Genomic DNA, 24,596 nt, shown 5'->3' on the forward strand with positions numbered 1-24,596 from the left:
CGCACCTATCTCTCTCCATAACCCAGGTGAAAGTCACAGAATTGTGGTCACCATCACCAAAATGTTCACCCACTAACAACCCATCACTTGTCCCGGTTCGTTACCAAGTACCAAATCCAATATGGCCTCCCCTCTGGTCGGACAATCTACATACTGAGTTAGAAAAGCTTCCTGGACACACTGCACAAACACCGCCCCGACCAATCTACTTGATCTAAAGAGTTTCCAATCAATATTTGGGAAGTTGAAATCGCGCATGACTACTACCCTGTGGCTTCTGCACCTTTCCAAAATCTGTTTCCCAATCTGTTTCTCCACATCTCTGCTGCTATTGGGGAGCCTATAGTAAACACAACTGATCCATTTGATATGATAGGATTCACCACCAAAGACATTTATCGCAGATATAATCCTCAGCATGATGTAAACTTTCCCTAAAAAACACTTCCTACAAGAGGGGCACTTCACTCTTCTAAAGGTCCTTTTTGCTCCTTCACAATCTACAGATCCAGAAAATAGCACTGTCTTATTGCTTAAAAGAACATTGCTTCAAGCTAACTTCATACTTATGGCTTATATTTCTGAAATTTAATCAAGAAACATATCTCAATAAAACATATAATCAAGAACAAACCCATTGCACTCACTATTGTAGATTTACAGCAAAGCTACACTTAAAATTATGGACTTATCTGTGTCTGTGCTGTTACTTCTCCCAAACAAGTTCCTCCAAGTTCTGTTGTGAATTTTGCTGGTTGTTAAGTTTTCCTCGATGCACTATGATGTCCAGAGATACACAAATTCAGACAGCAAAGGCAGTATCTGCACAGATTCACTGCTGTTTCAGTTTTCTTTCTCTCTCTCTCCTTCACTGACCATGTGCTGCCTATTGTCTGCCCTTCTGTTGCTGTTGTTTTGACTTTTTTTCTTCAAAGTTCCAAAACAATGTATCAGCATATTAAACAGTAATTACTGCTCCTGAAATTTGAGGAATTCACCTCCAACACCTAAAATACTTCAAAAAAGCAGTAGCCACAATTTTTCCCATCCTTCATCTTCGATTACTCATTATCCTCTGAGAGGTGGCAAATGGAGTTTAATGCGGAAATGTGTGAGGTGATTCACTTTAGAAGGAGTAACAGGAATGCAGAGTACTGGGCTAATAGTAAGATTATTGGTAGTGCGGGTGAGCAGAGAAGTCTCAGCATCCATGTGCACAGACCCTTGGAAGTTGCCACCCAGGTTGATAGGGTTGTTAAGAAGGCGTACTGTGTGGTAGCTTTTATTGGTAGACGGATTGACTTTCGGAACCATGAGGTTATTTTGCAGCTGTACAAAACTCTGGTGTGTTTGCACTTGGATTATTGCGTACAGTTCTGGTCGCTGCATTATAGGAAGGATGTGGAAGCATTCGAAAGGGTACAGAGGATATTTACTAGGATGTTGCCTGATATGGAGAGAAGGTCTTCTGAGGAAAGGCTGAGAGACTTGAGACTCTTTTTGTTAGAGAGAAAAGGGTTGAGAGGTGACTGAATAGAGACATACAAAATGATCAGAGGATTAGATAGGGTAGACAGTGAAAGCTTTTTCCTCGGATGGTGATGGCCAGCACGAGGGGACGTAGCTTTTTCTTGAGGGGTGATAGATATAGGAAAGACGTCAGAGATAGCTTCTTTGCCTGCAACAATAGTTGACTTGCCAACTTTAAGGACATTTAAATGATCATTAGATAAACACATGGATGATAATGGAATAGTGTTGGTTGGATGGGCTTCAGATTGGTTTCACAGATTGGTACAACATCGAGGGCAGAAGGGCCTGTACTGTGCCATAATGTTCTATGTTTTATTTTATAATTAATCAAGCCTGGCTCTTCCCTCATCTTGGAAGGTAGCTCAAACTGATTTCAAAGAAAGATGCACTAATTGTTGCAGTTAATGTTGTTTGTTGCTTCAAATATATTCACAGATCAGATCGCCCTAAATGCATATCATAACTGAGGACAGTGTTGAAATCTACAACTCTCTACAAATCTACAAAGATCACAGAAGCGGTTCACAGGAGGCTCCCAAGCACTGAGGATGTCACCTAGACAGGGGACGAAACGTCTGCAACACAAATTCCCAGGTCGGCGAACAGAACCACAACAACGAGAACTCGAGCTACAAATCTTCTCACAAACTTTGAATCTACAACTCTGCCCAAAGAAAATGATGAAATGGTAGGGGACTTTAACTTTCCAAACAGACTGGGACTGCCATAATGTTAATGGATTGGATGGAGAAGAACCTGTTGAATGCGTACAAGAAAATGTTCTTATTTAGTATGTGGACGTACCTACCAGAGAAGGAGCAAAATTTGATCTTCTCTTGCAAAATACGGCATGGCAAGTGACTGAGGGGTCAGTGGTGGAGCACTTTCAAGCAAATGATCAGTTTTAAAATAATCAGGATTAGCCTGATCTAAAAGGTAAATTTCTAAATTGGAAGAGGGCCAATTTTGATGGCACTAGGCAAGAACTTTCACAAGTTCATCGGGACTGAATATTTGCAGATAAAGGAGTGGCTGGAAAATGGGAAGCCTTGAAAAATGAGACAACAAGAGTCCAGGGACAGTATGCCCCTATCAGGGTGAAGGACAAGGCTGGCGGATGTAAGGTATGTTAGATGACTAGAGAAATTGAGGTTCTTGTTAAGAAAAAGAAGGTAACATATGTCAGGTAAAGACAGCAGAGATTAAGTGAATACACGAGGTATGGTCAGTAAATTTGCAGATGACACCAAAATTGGTGGTGTAGTGGACAGCGAAGAAGAATGTTACCTCAGAGTACAACACAACCTTGCTCAGATGGGCCAATGGGCCGAGGAGTTGCAGTTAGAGTTTAGTCTAGATAAATACGAGCTGTTGCATTTTGATAGGGCCAATCAGGGTAGGATGTATACATGTAGAGGTGGGGTTCTGGGGAGTATTGGCAAACAAAGAGACCTAGGAATGCAGGTTCATACTTCCTTGAAAGTAGAGTTGTAAGTGGACAGGGCGTTTGGTACACTTACCTTTATTGGTCAGTTCATTGAGTATAGGAGTTGGGAAGTCATGCTATGGTTGCACAAGACATTGGTTAGGCTACTTTTGGAATACTGAATTCAATTCTGGTCTCCTTGCTATAGGAAGGACATTGTGAAACTTGGAAGGGTTCAGAAAAGTTTAACAAGGATGTTGTTGGGGTTGGAGGGTTTGAGATACAGGGAGAGGCTGAATAGGCTGGGGATATTTTCCTTGGAGTGTTGGAGGCTGAGGGCTGACATTATAGAGGTTTATAAAATCCTGAGGGGCATGGGTAGGGTCATTAGCCAAAGTCATTTGCCCAGGGTAGGGGAGTCTAAAATTAGAGGGCAATGGTTTAAAGTGAGAGGAAAGATTTAAGAGTGATCTAAGGGAGCAATGTCTTCCACACAGAGGGTACTGTGTGTATGGAATGAACTGCCAGGGGAAGTGGTAGAGGTTGGTTCAATTACAACATTTAAAATGCATCTGGATGGGCATATAAATAGAAAAGGTTGAGAGGGATATGGCCAATGCTGACAAATATTACCAGATTAATTTAGGATGTCTGATCAGCATGGATGAGCTGGACTGAAGGGTCTGTTTCCATGCTGTATATTGTCTCTGACTCATTGCTTAGAAAGGATTAGGCATCAGCTGCAACAATCCTGCCTTGCAAAGCAACTTCGACATCTTCAGCAGCCCTGGGAGGCCTGAATTACATCGACACTCAACAAATCTGGTCTTTCATCCCAACTTTGCCCATTTCTCAACTAACATTGTCTCCCCACAAATGGGTTATCAGACCCAGATATATCCTCAGAAACCTGCAAATCTGGATTGACATCTTTATCATAGAATGTGGTAGATATAGGCTGCTAAAGTTCACTTGAAGCATTTTCATCTTGTACATATTACCACCACTGACAATGTAGGGACTGAACGGAGAAACCTCGATTATCCGAATATCAATTATCCGAATATTGGATTATCTGAAGGAGATCATGAGATCTCAATAGAAACATTACATCAAAGACGTATTTTCAACAGTGATCACGTCTTTTGCTTACAGTAATTAAAAGTGAACTCAGCTTACTAAAATGCTGCCAAAAACAGTCCTGGTCATCGATGGGAGCCCAGGCACTGAGTCCAAATGACTGATCTGCTGCCCTCTCTCTCTCTCTCCACACACTTTCCCTGGAGTTCTACACAGGCTTGTAACTATTCCCCCTTCCCCAGATAATCTCTAAAACATTGTCCTGTACAGGGCAAAGGTGGAACTTATCAAAACGGAATAAAAAGTTGTGTGTGTAGCTGTATGTGTAGTGTGCACACGCTATTTGGAGACTCACCCCCCCCTCCCTCCCAAAAGGCGCAGCAGCAGAAGCAGTCTTAGTGTTGGTGTCCAGTCTGGCTGGCCTAGAGAGGGGGCTGGGGCAGACGGAGGCGGCATGCATGGAGGGGGGCGGGCAGGCTGTGGGGCTGGGGAGGTGGTGTTGGACAGGGTTGGAATGGGGGGGTGGGAGCAGTGTTGGATGGGGTTGGTGTACGCGGGAGTGGTGACCGTATTATACAGGGTTGGTGGCGGGGATGGGATTGGTGTTGGACGAGGTTGGGGGGCAAGGGTGGGAACGGTGTTGGATGGGGTTGGGGGGAACCGGAGTGGGAATGGTGTTGGAAGGGGTTGGGGGTGGGGTTGGGAGTGGTATTGGACAGGGTTGGGGGGTGCGGGGAGGGAGCCCGAGCGCAGTCTGCTGCTACCTCGTTTCCTGAACAGGGAGTAGACTTAACAGAAAGGTCCGAGCCCCAGAGAAAAGGCATTGAATCAATTAATCGAATAATCAATTATCTGAACTAAATAGTGCCCGCTCTTCTCGTTCGGATAATCAAGTTTCCTCTATATAGTGTAATATGTACTTCTTTGATTTCAGGATTCATGGTCAAACATATATGTTAATAAATTTAATCAAATTCAAAATATTGTTGAAAAGAGAATAGATTATCACTTTGCCAAAAGACAGCAACATTGCCTCTCATGATCCTGATACCAGCTGCAATTTCCAACTTACTCCAATCATACTCTAACCCTGATCCATGTCTTCAGCACTCAGCATTACACCAGCCAAACACTACAGAACCAGGCCATTTGGGTTATCTTGTCCTTGGCTTGATTTGGGGTGCATGTCATCCTTCAACCAAGCCTCTTCAGTTAACAACTACTGATCATGTTTTTCTAAGTGGAAGCAGTGGCATAGTGTTAATCGCTTTGGGCTAGCTCGAAAAACAGTGTTCAACTCCCATCATAGCAACTTGCGGAATAGAATTTAACTTCTAAATCTGGAATTAAAAGTTGGCTAACTAAACAATGGCTGTATATACACATCTGCTGTACAAAAGTCCAGTCAGGAAGGAAATGTCCCACCATTACCTCATGTGGTCTGCATGTGACTCTAGACCCACAACAATGTAGAATCTCATGCATCTTCTGAAATGGCTTAGCAAGCTTGTGTCGAACAGCTCATGAAAACTCTTTATCCCTAGTATACATTTATGCTATTTGCATTAGTTACTCCTGTGGTAAACTCTCTTGTATAAAGTAATGGATCTGAAGGAAATCGTGTTCTTATTGCATTAACCTCTAGCCAATCTGGTGACAACACACAGTCTTGGTGGAGACAGTGGAGTTCTGTTTGAGTATCCAAAGGGAACAGATTAATTCTCCATAAGCATTATGCCGAATAAATTAATGTAAATTGATGTATTGCTATTGTTATCTGAATCATTATCAATATCTTGCTATCTGAGACAAGTAACTCATCCTCTGCAACACTGATAATTAGACAGGCCCTAGGAAATATGTGAAAGAAAGGATTGTTGGGAGTGAACTACATGAACCAGCCAGAACCCTGATAAGCACATGATGCCAGTGATGGTTTTCAGAGGATACCTCTAGTCCCATAATCTTAAAAATAATGTTTCTCCTGAATCCCCAAATGGATTTATTAGTGGCTATATTTAGAACCTCTCATTTTAAATTCTTTCACAAGCAGAAACATCTTCGCTACCTCTCTACCATGATTTCATTATTTTAGTGATCACTATCAAGTCACTCCTCAGTCTTCCATTTTGTCGAGAGAAAAAAAAGTCTCTTGACTGTTTTATCTTTCCTGATTATTATAAATCCTCAGTTCTGGTGTAGAATCATAGTATCCCTACAGTGTTGAAGCAGGCAAGTTATTCCATTGAGTCCATGCCGACAATCTAAAGAACATTCCACCCAGACCTGCCCCCTACTCAATTCCCATGACCCTGCATTTCCCATGACTAATCCTCTTAGATGGCACATGCCTGGACACCAAGTGTCAATTTAGCGTGGTTAATCCACCTAAACTGCACATCTTTGGATTGTGGCAGGAAAGCAGAGCATCCAAAGGAAACCCACACAGGTGTGGGGAGAACATGCAAACTCCACACAGACAGTTATCCAAGACTAGAATCAAACCCAGGTCCCTGGCACTGGGGCAACAGTGCTAACCACTGAACCTAACTAATCTACCTCATAAAGACTGATTATCTAAGCAGTATGTGGCCTCCTCAGCCTTTTTAAATCAAAATATACCATCTTAATTGTTAGTACATTTTCCAGTATTTCTTGCATTCCTTCCTCTAATTCAAACATGCAGCCTATTGATGTCATTCACAGATTTTAAAATTGTATGTTTGAAGACTGAATCAAAACTACTCATTGTAATTTAGAACTACAGACAGTCCAGCACGGACTTCTGTGGAAGATCACTTCCTAGCATTTTCCTGACTGCCTGGCTAATCTAACATTCTGCATGTTCCTCACTTGCCATCCATTTTGATCTTTGTCCCGACTCCATATATTTTTATCTTACGCATAAATCCACTATGTAATACATTACTGAAGGCCTTTGGAAATACAAATATATTATACCTACTGGCTTGCTTTTTGCCTGGCTTTCTGTTCTCCAAAAAATTCAATAAAGTTGATGGACTATAACTTACCCGTTTGAAATATATGCTTTTTTTTATTAGTTTTGGCTGCTAGAGGTTTCTCTATAACATTGCTAAACAAATTATTGCCCATACCACATTAATTCAATAATTCCCTGAACTTCCCTATTGTATTTAACGTTTTGTCAGGGAATGGCATTAGCTGTCTGCCAATTCTCTAGCAATATTGCAGCACGTTGGCTCAGTGGTTAGCACTACTGCCTCACAGCATTATAGGCCCGGTTTGATTCCAGCCTCGGGTGACTGAGTAGAATTTGGGTGTTGTCCCTGTAGCTGCGTAGGTTTCCTCATGATCTGGTTTCTTCCAGCAGTCCAAAGTTGTTTAGGTTTTAGGTGGAGTGGACATGGTGTAATGTCCAGGGATTTGGAGGCTAGGTAGATTAGCCATGGTTAAGTGGAGTTGTAGGGATAGGGTGCGCCCTAGGTTGGTGTGGGATGCTGTCCGGAGAATCAATGCGAGCTAACTGGGCCAAGTGGCATCTTTCTGCATTTTAGGGACACTATAATTCCTCTTTTTAATGAATTGTGACAAATACATGTATGCTGCTACTACCTCTTGTTCAACTTCTTTTATTGTGTGAGTTCTCTTGATGAGACTGTTCCAATGCTTTCCTGGCTAACCTCACAACTTGCACCTTTCACCAAATAGACCTTGTTTATGTTGAGGTGCCCACATCCATCAGTCTGGTCCTTGCTGACCATTACTTGGTTCTGGTTCAGTAAAGGAGTTGATTATTTTAATTTTCTCGACTTATTTTTCAAATCGCTTGAGGCTTCATGTCCTCCCATCACTGTAGCCTCTTTCAGTCCCAAAAGCATTTGAAGTTTTATGACCTATTTCTGGCCAAATATGCATCCAAAATTTCCATCACTCTGCTCTTCATGGCCATCCATTCAGCTTCCTGTGCTTGCAGCTCAAGACTTCTCTTCATAAACCTTGCTGCATCTCTCTTCTTCTTTCAGGTACTTTCTTAAAACCATTGTCTGAACACAGGTAATAACAGCCTGGTCAATGTTTTTAAGTTTTGTAGCGGTTTGATTAGATTAAATTAGATTCCATACAGTGTGGAAATAGGCCCATTGGCACACTGACCCTCTGAAGAGTAACCCACCCAGACTAATTTCCATCTGACTAATGCACCTAACACTGTGGACAATTTAGAGTGGCCAAATCAACTCACCTGCACATCTTTGGATTGTGGGAGGAAACTGGAGCATACCGATGCAGAATGTGCAAACTCCACACAGAGACAGTTGCCAGAGACAGGAATCAAACCCAGGTCCCTTGTGCTGTGAGGCAGCAGTGCTAACCACTTAGCCGGAAATGTGTTGATGGAAAAGTGCAGCAGGTCGGGCAGCATCCAAGGAGCAGGAGAATCGACGTTTCAGACATGAGCCCTTCTTCAGGCTCATGCCTGAAACGTCGATTCTCCTGCTCCTTGGATGCTGCCTGACCTGCTGCGCTTTTCCAGCAACACATTTTCAGCTCTGATCTCCAGTATCTGCAGTCCTCACTTTCTCCTAACCACTGAGCCATCATGCTGCCCATATGTATGGCTTGTTTGATAAGCAGGCAAAAGTGAGGACTGCAGATGCTGGAAATCAGAGTCTAGATTAGAGTGGTGCTGGGAAAGCTCAGCAGGTCAGGCAGCATCTGAAAATCGATGATTCAAGGATAAGCTCTTCATCATGAATGTAAGGGGGGAAGGGTGGTCGTCAAGGGGGCTGAGAAATAAATGGGGAGGCAGGGGCTGGGGTGAAAGAAGCTAGGAATGTGAGAGGTAGATGAAGGTGGGGAGTGATGGTGATAGATCAGAGTAGAGGTTGGAATGGATGGGGGGGGCAATGAAGATAGACAGGTAGGACAGTTGAAGAGGGTGATGCCAAGTTAGAGGGTGGAGCTGGGATAAGGTGGTGGGTGGGGAGATGAGGAAAATGGTGAAAATCAACATTGATTCTGTGCAGTTGGAGAGTCCCAAGGTGGAAGATGAGGCGTTCTTCCTCCAGTCATTGGGTGGCGAGGATTTGGACTGGAGGGAGCCCAAGATTTGCATATCCTTGGCAGAGTGGGAGAGGGAGTTGAAGTGATTGGCCACAGGGCAGTGAGGTTGCTTAATGCAGTGTCCCAGAGATGTTCTCTGAAACATTCCGCAAGTTGGCATCCTGTCTCCCCAATATGAAGGAGACCACATTGAAAGCAACGAACACAGTAGATGAGGTGTTTGGATTTGCAGGAAATTTCTGCTGGATATCAAAGGATCCTTTGTGGCTTTGAATGGAAATGAGGGGGGAGGTGTGGGCTGAGGTTTCACACCTCTTGCGGTGGCAAAGGAAGATGCCAGGAATGGAGGGTTGATTGGTGGAGGGTGTGGACCTAATGGGGGAGTCACAGAGGGAATGGTTCCTGCAGAAAGCTGAAAGGGGTGGGGAGGGAAATGCATCACTGATAGGGGGGTCTGACTATGGCAGAGGATGATGTGATGTATCCGAAGTTTGGTGGGGTGGAAGGTGAGGAGCGGGAGTTCTGTCTTTGTTGTAGTTGGAGGAGTGGGGTTCAAGCGCAGAGGTGTGGAAAGTGGAGGAGATACACTGGAGGGCATTGTTTACCACATGGGAGGGGAAATTGCAGTCCTTGAAGTAGGAGGCTATCTGGGATGTTGTGGAGTGGAATTGGTCCTCCTGGAAGCAGATGTGGCAGTGGCAGAGGAATTGGGAGTAAGGGACTACATTTTTACAGGAGGAGGGAGTGGGACGAGGTGTAGTCCTGGAAGCTGTGGGTTTGAAGTAGATGTCCATGTTGACTCCTTTGTAAACAAAGAGTATGAGTAAGCCATTCAGTCCTTTGAGCCGGCTTTGTCATTTATTAAGATCATGGCTGCTCTAAGTTTAACCTCAAATCTGCATTCCTGCCTACCCTTGATAAAGATTCATCCCTTGCTTAACAAGAATCTATTCACTCTTGCCTTTAAAACATTCAAGTATTCTACTCCCACCACTTTTCCAGAAAGAAACATAGAAAATAGGAGCAAGAGGAGGCCATTCAGCCAATTGTGCTCCTTCCTCTATTCAACATGGTCATTACAGAGCAGACTCAATGCCATTCTCCCACAATAGAGTTCCAAAGATTCAGGATCCTCAGGAAAGCAAAAAAATGTTTTGCTTAATCTCCGTTTTAAATGGGAGTCACCACTTTTTAAAACAGTGACCCTTAGTTCTAGATTCTCCCACAGAAGGAAATGACCTCTCCACATCCACCCCTTAGGATCTTCTGTTAAATTAAGCCACTCCTACTTTTCTGAAGTCCAGAAGTACAAGCCTAACCTGTCCAGCCTTTTCTCAAAACAATTCACCTATTCCATGTACTATTCTTAAACTTTTCTGAACTTTCCCTAATGCAATTTTATCCTTCCTTACATAAGACATACAATATCGGGCACAGTACTTCAGATATAGTCTTAAGAGTGCCTGTATAAACTAAACATAATTTCCCTTCTTGTATATTCAATTCCCTGAATGATAAATTATAACATTATATTATCTTTCCTAATGATTTGCTATGCCTGCAATGTAAACTTCTTCAATTCATGCACTATGGCACTCCTTACATCTCAGCTTTGCAATCTCTCACGGTTTAGATCTTTTTAAAAATTCTTCTTGACAAAATGGGCAATTTTACAATTTCCCATATCTTTCTGTAATCATTGAACCTATCTATATATATTTGCAACATTCTTATGCCCTTTTCACAATGTTTTGTTTCCTATCTATCTCTGTCATCAGCCAACTCTGCAACCATTCCTTCAGTCCCCTCATCTGGTTCACTTTTCTAAGTTATAAGCAGTTGAGGTCCCAGCCTTAATACCTGTGGCACATCACTTGTACATCTTACGAACCTGATGCCTACACTTGACTGGATAACAGAAAGCAATCTTGTAACCATACCCACATGCCACTCCTTATACCATAAACTTTTATTTTTTGCAATAATCTTAGATTATGGCACTTTATCGAATCATCTGTGGAAGTAGTATCCCCTATAGTCACATCACATTACCTCCTTAAAGAAATTCATTTCATTGATTAAACATAATTTCCCCCTCAAAAAACCATGATGACATTGTTTGGTTAACCTAAAATTCTAAACCAATCTTTAATAATAGTTTGTATGGTGATATCATTTACTGTTCTTTTTCTCAGAGGGTGGTAAATGGGGTCCAAGTCAATATATTTGTTGATGGAGTTCCGGTTGGAATGCTATGCTTCTAGGAATTCTCATGCATGTCTCTGTTTGGCTTGTCCTAGGATGGATGTGTTGTCCCAGTCAAAGTGGTATACTTCCTTATCTATATGTAAGGATACTAGTGACAGAGGATCATGGTTTGTGGCTAGCTATGTTCATGTATCCTGGTGGCTACTTTTCTGTCTGTTTGTCCAATGTAGTGTTTGTTACAGTTCTTGCATAGTATTTTGTAAATTACATTCGTTTTGTTTGGTGTTTGTATAGGGTCTTTCATGCTCATTAGCTGCTGTTTTATGTGTTGGTGGGTTTGTGGGCTACCATGATGCCAAAGGGTCTGAGTAGTCTGGCAGTCATACAGCTGCTAATGAACTTGAAGGACTCTTTGTAGACAACAAGCAAAACTGATGTCATTTACAAAATACCGTGCAAGAATTATAACAAACACTACATTGGACAAACAGGCAGAAAAATAACCAACAGGATACATGAACATCAACTAGCCACAAAGTGACATGACCCTCTCTCACTAGTATCCTTACATACAGATGAGGAAGAACACCACTTTTACTGGGACAACACATCCATCCTAGGACAAGCCAAACAGAGACATGCGAGAATGCCTAGAAGCATGGCATTCCAACTGGAACTCCATCAACAAACACATGGACCCCATTTATCACCCCCTGAGAAAAAGAACAGATAATGGCATCACCATAGAAAATGGTGTCACCATAGGCAAAGACATCACCAACCCAAGGAAACCCAAACATACAAAGAGAAAGCAGGAAACACCAGCAGTGCTTCGTTCGGAGGCTCATTGAAGATGTTGGTGATGAAACATCTGAAAATGAACCTTCCAGCTGAGCGAGCATACCTACATCCATAGCCTCAACCTGAGCTATAAATCATCTCAAAACTTGCTAACCGTTATTAACAAACACAGCCACCACTCCATCTTTCTTCCAATTTTCTGTGCTTCCTAATTCCTGATGAAGGGCTTTTGCTTGAAATGTCAACTCTCCTGCTCCTTGGATGCTGCCTGACCTGTTGTGCTTTTCCAGCACCACTCTCTTGACTGTGCTTCCTAATTGTCATGTACCCTTCAAGATTCAGGTCCCACTCCCTGTAATATTGCAGTCAAGTCTCTCCATGGGCTTTCAGATCAGACTTATTTTTATTTTCACTCTCAGTTCATCTGTTTCCTTTTAAATGGTATGTGTATTCAGGTACAATATTTTTTAAAATAAATTTTGATGTTACTTATTAGTTTACTCTATCAGGCTGGTCATGGTTTGTTTATCGTTTCCTATATTGAATAATTCTATTTGGCCTTGACTTTACTCTGCGATTCGCTATATATTTCCAAATTTGATTCCTTGCCCCATTATTTAGTTTAATGTCCTCTCTACTTCCTTAGTTATATGGATGGTAACAGTTAAAGATACCAGTGAAGAAGCTATGCAAACAGAAGCTGTTGATTTTTCTCTGCTGCCCACTGTTCCTTGTTCCCTACGGTTTGCTGCCTTGTGAATGCAATTTCCTTTAGCAAACTGAATTCATTGATTTTGAAGTGATTCTGTACAGAAGCAAAAAAAAGTCACACAAATGGTGTATATATTGCCAGCTTCAGCAGAATGAAATGTAAAATAACTTCGCAACTGAGAGACAGACAATGTGTGTAATCTTGTACAGTTCTACAATAGGACAGCTATGAATGACCTTACCAAGATAAATGCTAAAATTAAATAATTAATTTGATCTACTTTGCTGATATAATCCTTAGTTGGTCAATCCTCATGATTTAGCCTGTCGTGAGATTTTGTCATTGGGGTTCTTTGCTGAGCTGTTGAGAAAGTACCCCTTTAGACTTAATGTGCCACACCACAGTCTCTATCTTTCCTCAGAGAAACTGTTGTAACTCTGGAGTTTCAACAAACTCTTTTTATGCATTATTATACATAATAGTGAACTCTGTATCACTTCTATTTAGCAGATTAGTTGATCCTGTGAGCCTTAATAACATTTGGCTGCAGTGTTATATCATGTCATTAACATGTGCATTCTCATTATGCCACAATAATAATTTTAAAAATGTCCCAGTTAGTTTCCTTCTGTTTCAGATACATTGAGAAACAAGCAAAATTCAGAATAGCAACAGTACTGCGTGGAACTATTCAGATAGCACAGTGGAGGTCTGCATCAACATTGGACTGACACTTTGATTTGTTTATAGTAATGCAAGGTATTGGAGAGTTGTGGTAAAATCTAGCAGTAGGATATAATTGATCGTGATTCTTAGTGTTACCCTGGGCCTTTTTTCCACATCAGCAACCTTTAATTATATATCACTTTTTCTCAGCAGTTCATTAAGACACTCCTGACTTTCTGCACCTATTGAATGTTCTGCTTAGTGGTCGACTTCATTCCTGATCCACACTGTGGACATTTATGTTTCTTTGTGTCTTTAGTAAAGCATAAAGTGTCAATAGAGGAGAAAGTTAGAATGAGCTTTTCTGCACCTTGATCCTTCCTTTTTCACTCAGTGAGTACACTTCACAATTAGATTGGCATACTGAATTGTATGTACTGCAGTGCTACATCGAGTGCAGGAATTAGATGCTAACATTATTCCAACCATCAGGTTTTCTATTCTGCACTTAAACTAGTAAAACTGGACCTCGCTATAAGAAAACCCAAGATGTTACCAAAGATAATTGAATAAACATGAGAATTGGAATATCTTGCAGACATTCCCACTCACCAAAGTTTGCTCTGCCATTCCAATTATTGATTCCTACCTTTACTTGACTTTCCTGCCTTTCCCCCATGTAATTCAATTCCCTTTGAGTACAAAATCTATTCAGTTATGTTTTGAACATTACCACTTAAAAGTGGATATATTATTTCCACACATAATATTCCATCAGCTCAGTCTCTTAATTTGTCTGAAATGTTGTGAAGCTTATTTATGTCCTCATTACTGCTTACTTTTCCCCCAGCCTTTTATTGAATAGAACATGTATATATTATATCTTGTCCCCTCGTCCTTATGAATAACATAAATTGAAATAGTTGAGGCCCAAGCACTAATTCTTGTGCTATACCACTAATTACAGGCTGTCATCCCAAATGATCTATTTTTCAAAAGAAATCTGTGAATCACTTTTAATAAAGGCTCACATATTTCTCCAGTTCAATCAACCCTGACCTTCTGCAATAACCTTTTGTATGTCACCTTATCAAAAGTATTTTGAAAATCCAAACAGACAACATCTGCCGGTGCCCTTGCATCTGCCTCACTAGGTATAGCTTAAAAAAAAACTTTTAGTATATTGGTCAAAACCATTATCATTTGATAAAACTGTGCTGACTCTGTGTAATTATATCATGATCCAATTAATTTTAATTATCCAGTGACCACTCCCCTAATACAATAGAGTACAGCAATCTTTTAAATGTTAACCTAACCAATCAACAATTCTTCGTTTTCTCTCCCACTACCTGTTACAGTCAGAGTGTTATGTTTTAGAGTGGAGTTACAGTTCCCAAATTCCAAATGTACTCCATTTCCAGGCCTTTGCTCATGCACTTAACCTAACCATATCCCTTTGTAATTTCCTTAGATCCTCTTCACAACTCACTTTCCTAACAATCTTTAAGTTCTCAGCAAATTTAAATGCTATACCTTTGGTAGTTCATCCAAATTATTTATACAAATTATAAAGAATTGAAGCCGCAGCACCGACTCCTGTAGCACACTACTCACGACCAACTGAAAAATATTAATTTATGCCTACTGTTCCCTGTTTACAAGTCAATCTTCTACCCAGGCCAATATGTTACCCCCTACATAATGATCTTTTATTTTCCACACTAACCTTGGCACCTTGCCAAATGACTCTGGAAATGTTCTGGCACAAAGATGATTGACCTGGTAGAAGCACGACCATTTCCCTTTGTACCAGGTAACATACAGCAAGAAGGCCATGGGTTCAAGTTCTACTCCTGAGATCTCAGCAGCAAAACCCCCATGATTCACTGGTGCAGTCCTGAGAAAGTGCTGCTTTGTTGGAGGTGATGTCTTTTGCATGTTAAGTCACACAAAGTTCTCTTTGATATATCAGGGTATGGGTGAATGTTGGAAGATCAACTAATGCTATTCCAAAAAAACTGCAGGAGAGTTTTTTGTGGTAACAAACACAGAAATGCTCTCAGAAATTCAGCAGGTATGGCAGCATCTGTGACAATAAAACAGAATCTCTTGGAACTCGAAACGTTGATTCTGTTTCTGAGTTCAAGGTACTCTGTCTGTCTGTCTGTCTCTCTCTCTCTCCACAAATGCGGCCAGACATAGTGAGTTTAGAACATAGAACATAGAACAATACAGCACAGAACAGGCCCTTCGGCCCACAATGTTGTGCCGAACATTTGTCCTAGCTTAAGCAACCATTCATGTACCTATCCAATTGCCGCTTAAAGGTCACCAAAGAATCTGACTCTACCCACTCCCACAGGCAGCGCATTCTATGCCCCCAACACTATCTGGGTAAAGAACCCACCCCTGAATCTCCCCTATACCTTCCACCCTTCACCTTAAATTTATGTCCCCTTGTAACACTCTGTTGTACCCGGGGAAAAAGTTTCTGACTGTCTACTATCTATTCCTCTGATCATCTTATAAACCTCTATCAATTCACCCCTGCAGTTTCTGCAGCCTTTTGTGTTTGTTTCACATTCACAGCACATTCTATATATTGCTTTTATTTGAGTTATTCCCAGTAGCATGGCCAATTTTTGTTACTCAATCAACATCACTGAAAAAACGTATTTACTGGTCATTGTCACACTGTAGCTTGTGGTGTTCAAATTGACTGCTGGTGTTTCCAAAATACATTGAAAAATACTTATTTAGTTGTGAAGCCTTGAATCATCCTGAAGTCATTAAAGGCACTATATAAATGAAAATCCCTCCTTCACCTCTTACAGCTTATTTTAGAATCTAGTACCATGTTACTTTCAATTGAATAGAATGGTTAAGAGTTGGAAAACTTGTGTATGAACGCATCTGTTAAGTAGTAGCTCTCCTGTAAATATACAAAAAGAATGAACTGGCATGATTCAGAAAGCAAGGAGCAGTTAATAAAGAAGAAGAATCCTGAATTAACAACAGTGACCCATATTACCGGAAGAAAATAAGAACTTTAATGGAAATAAAGATCTCAACTGTATGGAGAAATTCACCACAATCAAAGCAGCACAAAGAGTGAGCTCAATGTTAATGATCAATAATGAAAAACTGATCCGATTCACAGAGCAGTACAGCCCATGAAGCATCACTTCATTTGGAAAGACACACTGAAGTGTTCTGCTCTGAAATGACCATTTGAAGTGTGCATAGAAGTGAAGGAGAAAGTGAGGACTGCGATTGCCGAAGATCAGAGCTGAAAATGTGTTGCTGGAAAAGCGCAGCAAGTCAGGCAGCATCCAACGAGCAGGAGAATCGATGTTTCGGGCATGAGCCCTTCTTCAGGAATGAGAAAAGTGTGCCAAGCAGGCTAAGATAAAAGGTAGGGAGGAGGGACTTGGGAGAGGAGCGTTGGAAATGCAATAGGTCCCTGACCTGCTGCGCTTTTCCAGCAACACATAGAAGTGAAGGACTAAGTAAGTGAAAAGAAGAAATGCAAAATGAAAAACAGTGAATAGTTCTGTTGTGTGGAGTCCAGATTAAAACAATATTCGGCTGTAAAAGTGGACCTCAGTTAATTCAGAGTGATGTCAGGAAGCACTTCTTCATACAAAAGGTAGAGGAAATCCTCTCCTCTCCACAATAATGCAAAACTATTTCCTAAGAGGCAAACAGAATTGATACCTCTAAAAGAGGTCTAGATAAATATAGGAGGATTAAAAAAAAAGCATGGAACAGTGGTTTCCAAATTGTGGATCAATACTAAATTGGGTCAAAAGCAGAAGTGCTGGCATTGCAGGCTCAGAGACAGAAATGGCTGCCACAGATCGCTAACACCTCCCCACACCCCACAGGATTCAGCTCTCACTCTCTTCCCTCTTGAATCCTATCCCCTCCCCATCTGCCCTCAGCAAGTGGCTGCAACAACTTTCAACCTTCAAAATCAGGTCACACATTTGCAAAGTACTGGTACTGAAGGACACGGTTGTGGGGTTTGATGAAGAGGACTTGGTAGAGGTTCGTGCAGAGCACAAATAAACTGGCGTGGACTGTTTTTAAGAAAATATCTTTTCTTAAGATGTCAGCGTCACTCACTGCCTATTCTTTATTACTCTTAAAAGAAATGGCTAAATAGGCCATTTCAGGGTGCAGTTAAGAGTCAACCATCAACTAAATTGCTATTGGTCTGGAGTCACATATAGGATAAATAAGATAACGACAGCACGTTTCGTTCTTTCAAAAGCATTAGTGAGCCAGATGGATTTGTATAACAATCAATGATGTTCTTTTAGTATCATAACTGAGACTAGCTTTTAATTCCAAATCTTTATTAATCATTTGAATTTAAACTCCACTAGCTGCCATGTCAGGATTTGAACACATGCCCCAGAGCTTTAATCTGTGTCTCTGGCTTTATCTGACTATTTCACAGTCTCCTCTTTTTCTTAAAACAAAGGGATGACACCACGTTCAGTTGAGTGGTGTATTCCTATGCTATAAGTACAATGTAGGAATGTCAAGTCTGGACATTAATTGACCATTTTAAAGCTGATGGATTTTTGTCAGTAAAAGGTATTTGTGTTCCAGAATCAACATGGTTAATTGACATTCGGATGTTACTCAACTGTGACCTCATGAATGAATTGAATCCTGGAGTTTGCTTAAGGAACTGAATAGCCTCCTCTTATCCTTATGTTGTGAAGTTTCTGACTCAAAGGTAAGGCAGGGATACCCAGTATGGAAGGGGTCAGGACCGCAAATGAAGTCACAAGCTGTCACTTTGGGGTCATAAGCTGTGAGTCAGCAACAGTCACCATGGAACTCCTGACTGAATTATAACAGTTCTGTCTCTAACAGGCCCCCATTTTCTCCATTCTTGCTGAGGAATCACAACAACTAACAAGCCTCTACATTGTTTGGGAGTAAAAAAAGTTTGGGGAGTAAAGAATTACCAAAATAACTGGTTTTGAATCTTATCCATTATCCCTTCATAGTATAACTCTATCAGGCTTTGTTCTCTTGACATCGCTATCACCAGCTAAAATGAAGATCCCAATATAAAGTTGTTAATTGTGCTTTTGAAATAGCTCCAAGTATGACATCTTTTGAAATACAACTTGTTCAATAGTTATTGACAAATCATTTTTAAAAATTATATTGCATTGTCATTTTAAAACACCACAGACTGCTATGTTAAGCTTAGCATAGGCTCTGAAAAGTAAACTCTGCTTTGCTGATACCATTACTCACAGTGTACATTTCCATCAAAATGTAAATTGAGTGTCACTCAGCTACACTGCAATGTAAATAGGTTCCAAGACAAATATTCCCTGAGGTGTGTAGTGTATGTTTGGGAGAGTCAACATGTGTACAGTGAACAGGGAAAGGACAAACACAGAATAATGTGGCATTAACTGACATTTGCTGTGTGTCAGAAGGTCATCTGATCTGGCACCCAGTGAAAAGCAGTAATCAAACCTGCCGACCTTATCCTTCAATTTTAGTTTGAAGCAAGGCATGTTATTCTTCATCACAGATCCGAATCAAAAGTCTGGATGCCCACTTTTGGGAGGAGACTGAAGAGGTGAGGATGGGGAGAGGGGGCTTGAGCTATTTGATTGCTTCATGTCAGATTATCAAAAATCTTTTCAACCATATCACATCATGCTGTCAAAGCACAATGACATTGAACAACTTGGGTGCCAGCTGTAACCGATGGCAGCAATCTTGCCATTCTTCAGGGGGTCAGGCAATTGACAATTCATTGGCAGAAATGCCATGAGGGCCTCATGGTCGATATGTAAGCCACAGACCTATCAAAGTATTAGAGACAAAGAAAAAACGTTGTCTATTGTTACTAGAAATATGCATTTTGGTCTTCAGATACTTTTACACAGAAAACTAGTTCCCGATGGACTAAATCAAAGGAACATAAACTTTATGGTGTAAGGAAGTTATTTGATGAAGCAGCTGAAGATAGGTGGACCTGGGGCATGACTCTGCTCTGAGGAAATGTAACAGTGATGCCCTAGACACCCATTGCCTCCAGTTTTGTTAGGGCTTCTGATGTCAGACTTGTCAGATGTCAGATGTCAGATGTCAGATGATCAAGAGTCATTTGCTGAGTTGGATTTGTCCTGTTTTTGTGTGTACAGAACATATCTGGGCAATTTTCCACATTGTCAGGTAGATGCTAACATTGAAGCTGTACTGAAAAGTTTCTCTAGGAGTATGGTATGCTTTCAAACAGAAGTCTTTATACTACTATCAGAATGTTGTCAGGCCCTACAGACATTGCAGTATCCAGTGCGTCCAATCATTTCTTGGTAACATGTAGAGTGAATTGATTTGACTGAATACTGACATCTATGATGCTGTGGACATCTGGACAAGGCTGAGATGAGAGTTGAGAGTGTGGTGCTGGAAAAGCACAGCAGGTCAGGCAGCATCCAAGGAGCAGGGGAATCGACGTTTCGGGCAAAAGCCCTCCACTTTTGCAAGGCTGAGATGGATCGTACACTCGGCACTTATGGCTAAACGTTATTGCAAACGCTTAATTCAGCCTTATCTTTTGCTCTGATGTGCTGAATAGCCCCATTATCAAGGATGGGATATTTGTGAAATGCCCTCCTCCAGTGAGTTGTTAAATTGCTCATCACTGTTCAAGACTTCATGCGGAAAGACTGCAGAGCTTAGATCTGATTGATTGTTTTGTGGGATTGCTTAGCACTCACTTCTTTTGCTGTTTGGAATGAAAGTAGCCCTGTTTTGTAGATTCACTCAGATTGACAACTAACTTTTAGATATGTCTGGTTCTGCTGCTGACATGCCCTCTTGTGCACTCCATTGGACTGGGGCTGATTCCTTGGCTTGATGGTAATGGCGGAGTAGGGGATATGCTGGGCTATGAGGTTAAATTTTGTGTTGGAATTCAATTCTGCTGATAATCCAAAGCACCTCATAGACACTCATTTTGAATTGATACATCTGTTCAAAGTCTGGAACACATTTATCACAGTGATAGTGCCACACAACATAATATAAGGTATTCTCAATGTGAAGGCAGAACATCATCTCCACAAGAACTGTGCAATGGTCATTACCAATATTGTAAGAGCAAATACATCTGCAGCCAGCAGGTTAGCAAGGATGGGATCAAATGTGTTTTTCCCCTCTTATTGGTTCCCTCATCACCTGCTGGAGACAGAGTCCAACAGCAATGTCCTTTAGAGCTCGACTGTCTGCTGCAGAGCCACTGACGATAGTGGACATTAAAGATGCCAGAATACGTGATGGACCCTTGTCACCCTCAGTGCAACCTCAGTCCAAATGGAGGAACACTGATTTATTTTATTTTTTTTTCCACAGGACGTGGGTGTCACAGGCTCAGCCAGAATTTATTTCTCATCATTAATTCTCCAGAGGGTAGTTGTGATCAACCAAATTGCTATGGGTTTGGAGTAATATACAAGCCAGACCGGATAAAAACAGCTGATTTCCTATCTTATCTTGTTTAGAAGACCAGTCTTGTTTCTATGAGATTTCATCCCTGCTGCTTTCTTAACAATTCTGCCTTTAGCCCTTGCTTCACTCACTCTCTTAACATACAATCCAATCCCCTTACCCATGCATGAGAACTAATGACCTCCCTACTCACATCTAATAGCTCTTCTTCATTAATTTCTATACCAAAACATGCTCTACCAACCCCCATGGTTTCTTATTGTCTCTATTCAAGTTTAGAGCCAAATACCACCCACCTCAATACTTTTTGCTTTATACATCTGTGCAAATCTTCCAGGATCAACAATAGACAGACTTCAGAATACATTGTCAAAAACTGTGGTGCTGGGAAAGCACAGCAGGTCAGGCAGCATCCAAGGTGCAGAAGAGTTGATGTTTCAGGCATGTTTTAGAGTTGATGTTGGAGTTTATATCATCAAGATTGTGATCATGATGCTGCCTGACCTACTGGGCTTTTCCAGTGCCACAGTTTTCGACTGACTCTCCAACATCCGCAGTCCTCACTTTCTCCTAGACTGCAGAATTCATGCCCGGTTAGAATGGAATAAAATTTAAATGGCGATTAGAGACTTCACGATATTAAAAGAAACGACATTCTCATTTATGGAAAAGCTCGTTCAAGAGATCTAAATCCTCTCAGACAGATAATCCATCATAAATTTATGAATAACCCAGAAGTCAACAACAGCTAATCCTTTAATAACCTTGATGAGCAGTCAAACTGTGAAGTTAAAAGAGCCCCATTATAATAGCTCTTCAGTTAATGTCCACAAAAGTTGAATATAGCAAGAACAAACTTTTCAAATCAGACACAAACACACTTTTCCTCATTTTTAAAAGACACTTAAAATTCTTGAAGGATTGCCAATTCTACAGAATTTACCAGCTGTACTCAGATTTATAAATCTTAGAGAAGTTATAAAAGTGAAACTGGAGTTTGTTTGAACTCAGCATCAAGTTAAAGTGAACCAGCTGACATGGATTTTAGGGACTCATGTCCTATCTCCAGTACAGATCTGAAATAGAGGTGGGACTTTTGGACCCGGATCTTGCCCACCATTTTTTAAAGTCACAAGGGTCAAAATTATAATAAAACAATCCAGGCCTGACACTCAGTCTATGAGAGTAAGGCCAGCTGGCCCCTTCTTTGAGATTAGATGTTAACAATTGCATCTGACTTTGAACAACTTTCAAATTGAGATTTATTTTTTCTTCATAACAATTAGGACACAAGGTTTTTCTCCAAGCAGATTTTGTAAGAATATTTCTTCATCCACTCTATCCAATTCTATTATATCTTGAATTATATAAGGTGGTTAAAAATGTAGCCATTGTATAAATCCAGCATTCATAATATGACTTAAAATACTTGTTATCCAGAGGGCGGTGCTCAAAACATCGATTCTCCTGCTCTCGGATGCTGCCTAATCTGCTGTGCTTTTCCAGTGCCACACTCTCAGCTTTAACCTCCAGCATCTGCGGTCCTCACTTTCGCCGAGTTAAAATACTTATTGTAGATTGACAAGACAACAAACTATGATATGTGAGATTTTACAGAATTTTAATTTATTGATTAAGCACCTTGTAAATAACTTCATTTTATCACTTTTATATTTTAGCTTCTTTTATTATATTTTAACTTATATTATCATAATACATGGAAATAAATTTGATCTTATGACTATTGAATATGTCAGGCATACAGATCCTTGAACTATCATCAGAGATACAAAGGCTTTCTTCTCACTTCCTTTTGATAGAGCTTTGTCATCTAATCGCTCTGTAGTTGGTGTTGGTGTGAAGAAGTTTCAGCTAGGTGGACTATTATTTGGGTGTGGAATAGCCCAAATTAAATTTAGACTAATGGCCTGTAAACATTTGGAATCATGCAATTTTGCCACAAAAGTACCAAGCCTGCATTCCAAAAAATGTTCATTGATCAGTTGAGACTGAGTAATGCCATCAGTATCATTACATACTGTTTAGTAGCACTAACAGTTTCAAATACCATTTCGTCATGACAAAGGTTTGTAAACAAGGTACCTTCCATTGATTACTGAACAACATCTTGTGAGAGCTTCATATTATATCCTCAACAAAGTATAACAAATTAAAATGATTTTAACTTTGCATGAGAATGAGCAGTGCAGGGATGATAACTAAATCAATCTTGGCCTTGCAATGTATCAAAACCTCAGTCATGTCATTATTGTTTGAAATGTTGCATTTAAAAATACATTTAAAATGCCTTTCTCAAATATTTTCATTATTTATAATGACATTGGAGCTTTGTTCTTGCTGTACCCTGACCAGCTTTTGAATGCTAAACACAGTTGCTGAAAATATAACTTATATGAGCCACCTCTACATTGCTCTAAACTGATTCTAGTTACAAATATGCAGTGTAACAAAGACATTAATGAGCTTGTAAAGATGTAAAGATTGCAATAGCATCTTCAAATTATAACCGCTTATATCCTATCATAAACTTTTAAGATTTCCTTTATATCATCTTGAAATTTCTGGTTAAAAGACCATTTAGCCAATCAATTTATGTTAATATTGAACATAAACAGTAGTTTTAATCATTGGGCTGAGCTTTGTTTCAATACCCCTCTATTCTCCCTTTAATCTGTTCTCAAACATAACTTCTGCTTCAATAATTTATTCTGGTAGTGCATTCCATTACCTCAAGCAATGTTGGGTTCTCTGCCCCAACTCACCAATTTGATCTCTAATCAATGTGTGCTCATTATATCCCCCTCAATCAATGTAAGTACTTTTCCTATTTACACTCTTCCTTAATTACATTCAACATATTTATCTAATACCTCCATAATCTCTCTGCTTCTAATAAAATAGTCCCCACTTTTTAAAAAACAAAGTGACTAATACTGTGAGGCAATCTACCATTATTCATTGGAATTGTAGGATTACTAATTTGCTTATCTTTAGATTTATGGTAATAACCTCTCTGCCTGTTGAGAGACACCAAACAGAAAAACTGACGCCAGGACATAACCATTTATAATGCAGGTATCAAAAAGCAACAGATCTACATAATACCCACATGATAGTTTAAAATGCAGGTTATTAGATCATGTCGCTGTTGGAAAGCCCGGTATCACGAAAGTGATTTTACCTTGTTGTCTTTGTGACATCCTTCTCTTCAACTTTCTGATCAAATGTCAAGGATTAGTACAACAAAAACATAGGTTCTGTATTGAAAGATAACACTATATATCAACAATGTTAACTAGAATACTCAGTATACACATCTGACTCCCAACATCTACTGCTGTGACTGAATGCAAATCATGTGGTGAATACATCACGTCCTGTTGAGCTAGAACTGATTGACAGCAGTTTAAGCTATTCCCCCTTAAAGATTCATGCATATAATATTGCTAATGTCTTCTTAGTGTTTCTCCAGAGAACTCCACAGTTTAGGGGGTTAGTATTTTAGGGTCTCCTCTGGCCGCCTTTTTTGATTTTTAAAAGAAGTCAAAGCAATCCGGTAGCTTGGAGAAATTACAAAAAATTGCAACAATGACAGCAAAGGATCAT

At 40.4% G+C, this 24,596-nt stretch overlaps 1 long non-coding RNA gene across 1 annotated transcript in view; it reads right to left on the bottom strand.

The window, feature by feature from the left end:
* Positions 1-24,241, bottom strand: part of LOC122543172 — a 320,767-nt gene extending 296,526 nt beyond the window's left edge. The window contains exon 1 of the long non-coding RNA XR_006309940.1: positions 24,172-24,241. This is a non-coding gene — a long non-coding RNA (uncharacterized LOC122543172). The remainder of the gene's footprint in view (positions 1-24,171) is intronic.
* Positions 24,242-24,596: the final 355 nt, after the last annotated feature.

The sequence above is a fragment of the Chiloscyllium plagiosum genome, chromosome 3 (genome assembly GCF_004010195.1).
Source record: "Chiloscyllium plagiosum isolate BGI_BamShark_2017 chromosome 3, ASM401019v2, whole genome shotgun sequence".
Taxonomy (NCBI): domain Eukaryota; kingdom Metazoa; phylum Chordata; class Chondrichthyes; order Orectolobiformes; family Hemiscylliidae; genus Chiloscyllium; species Chiloscyllium plagiosum.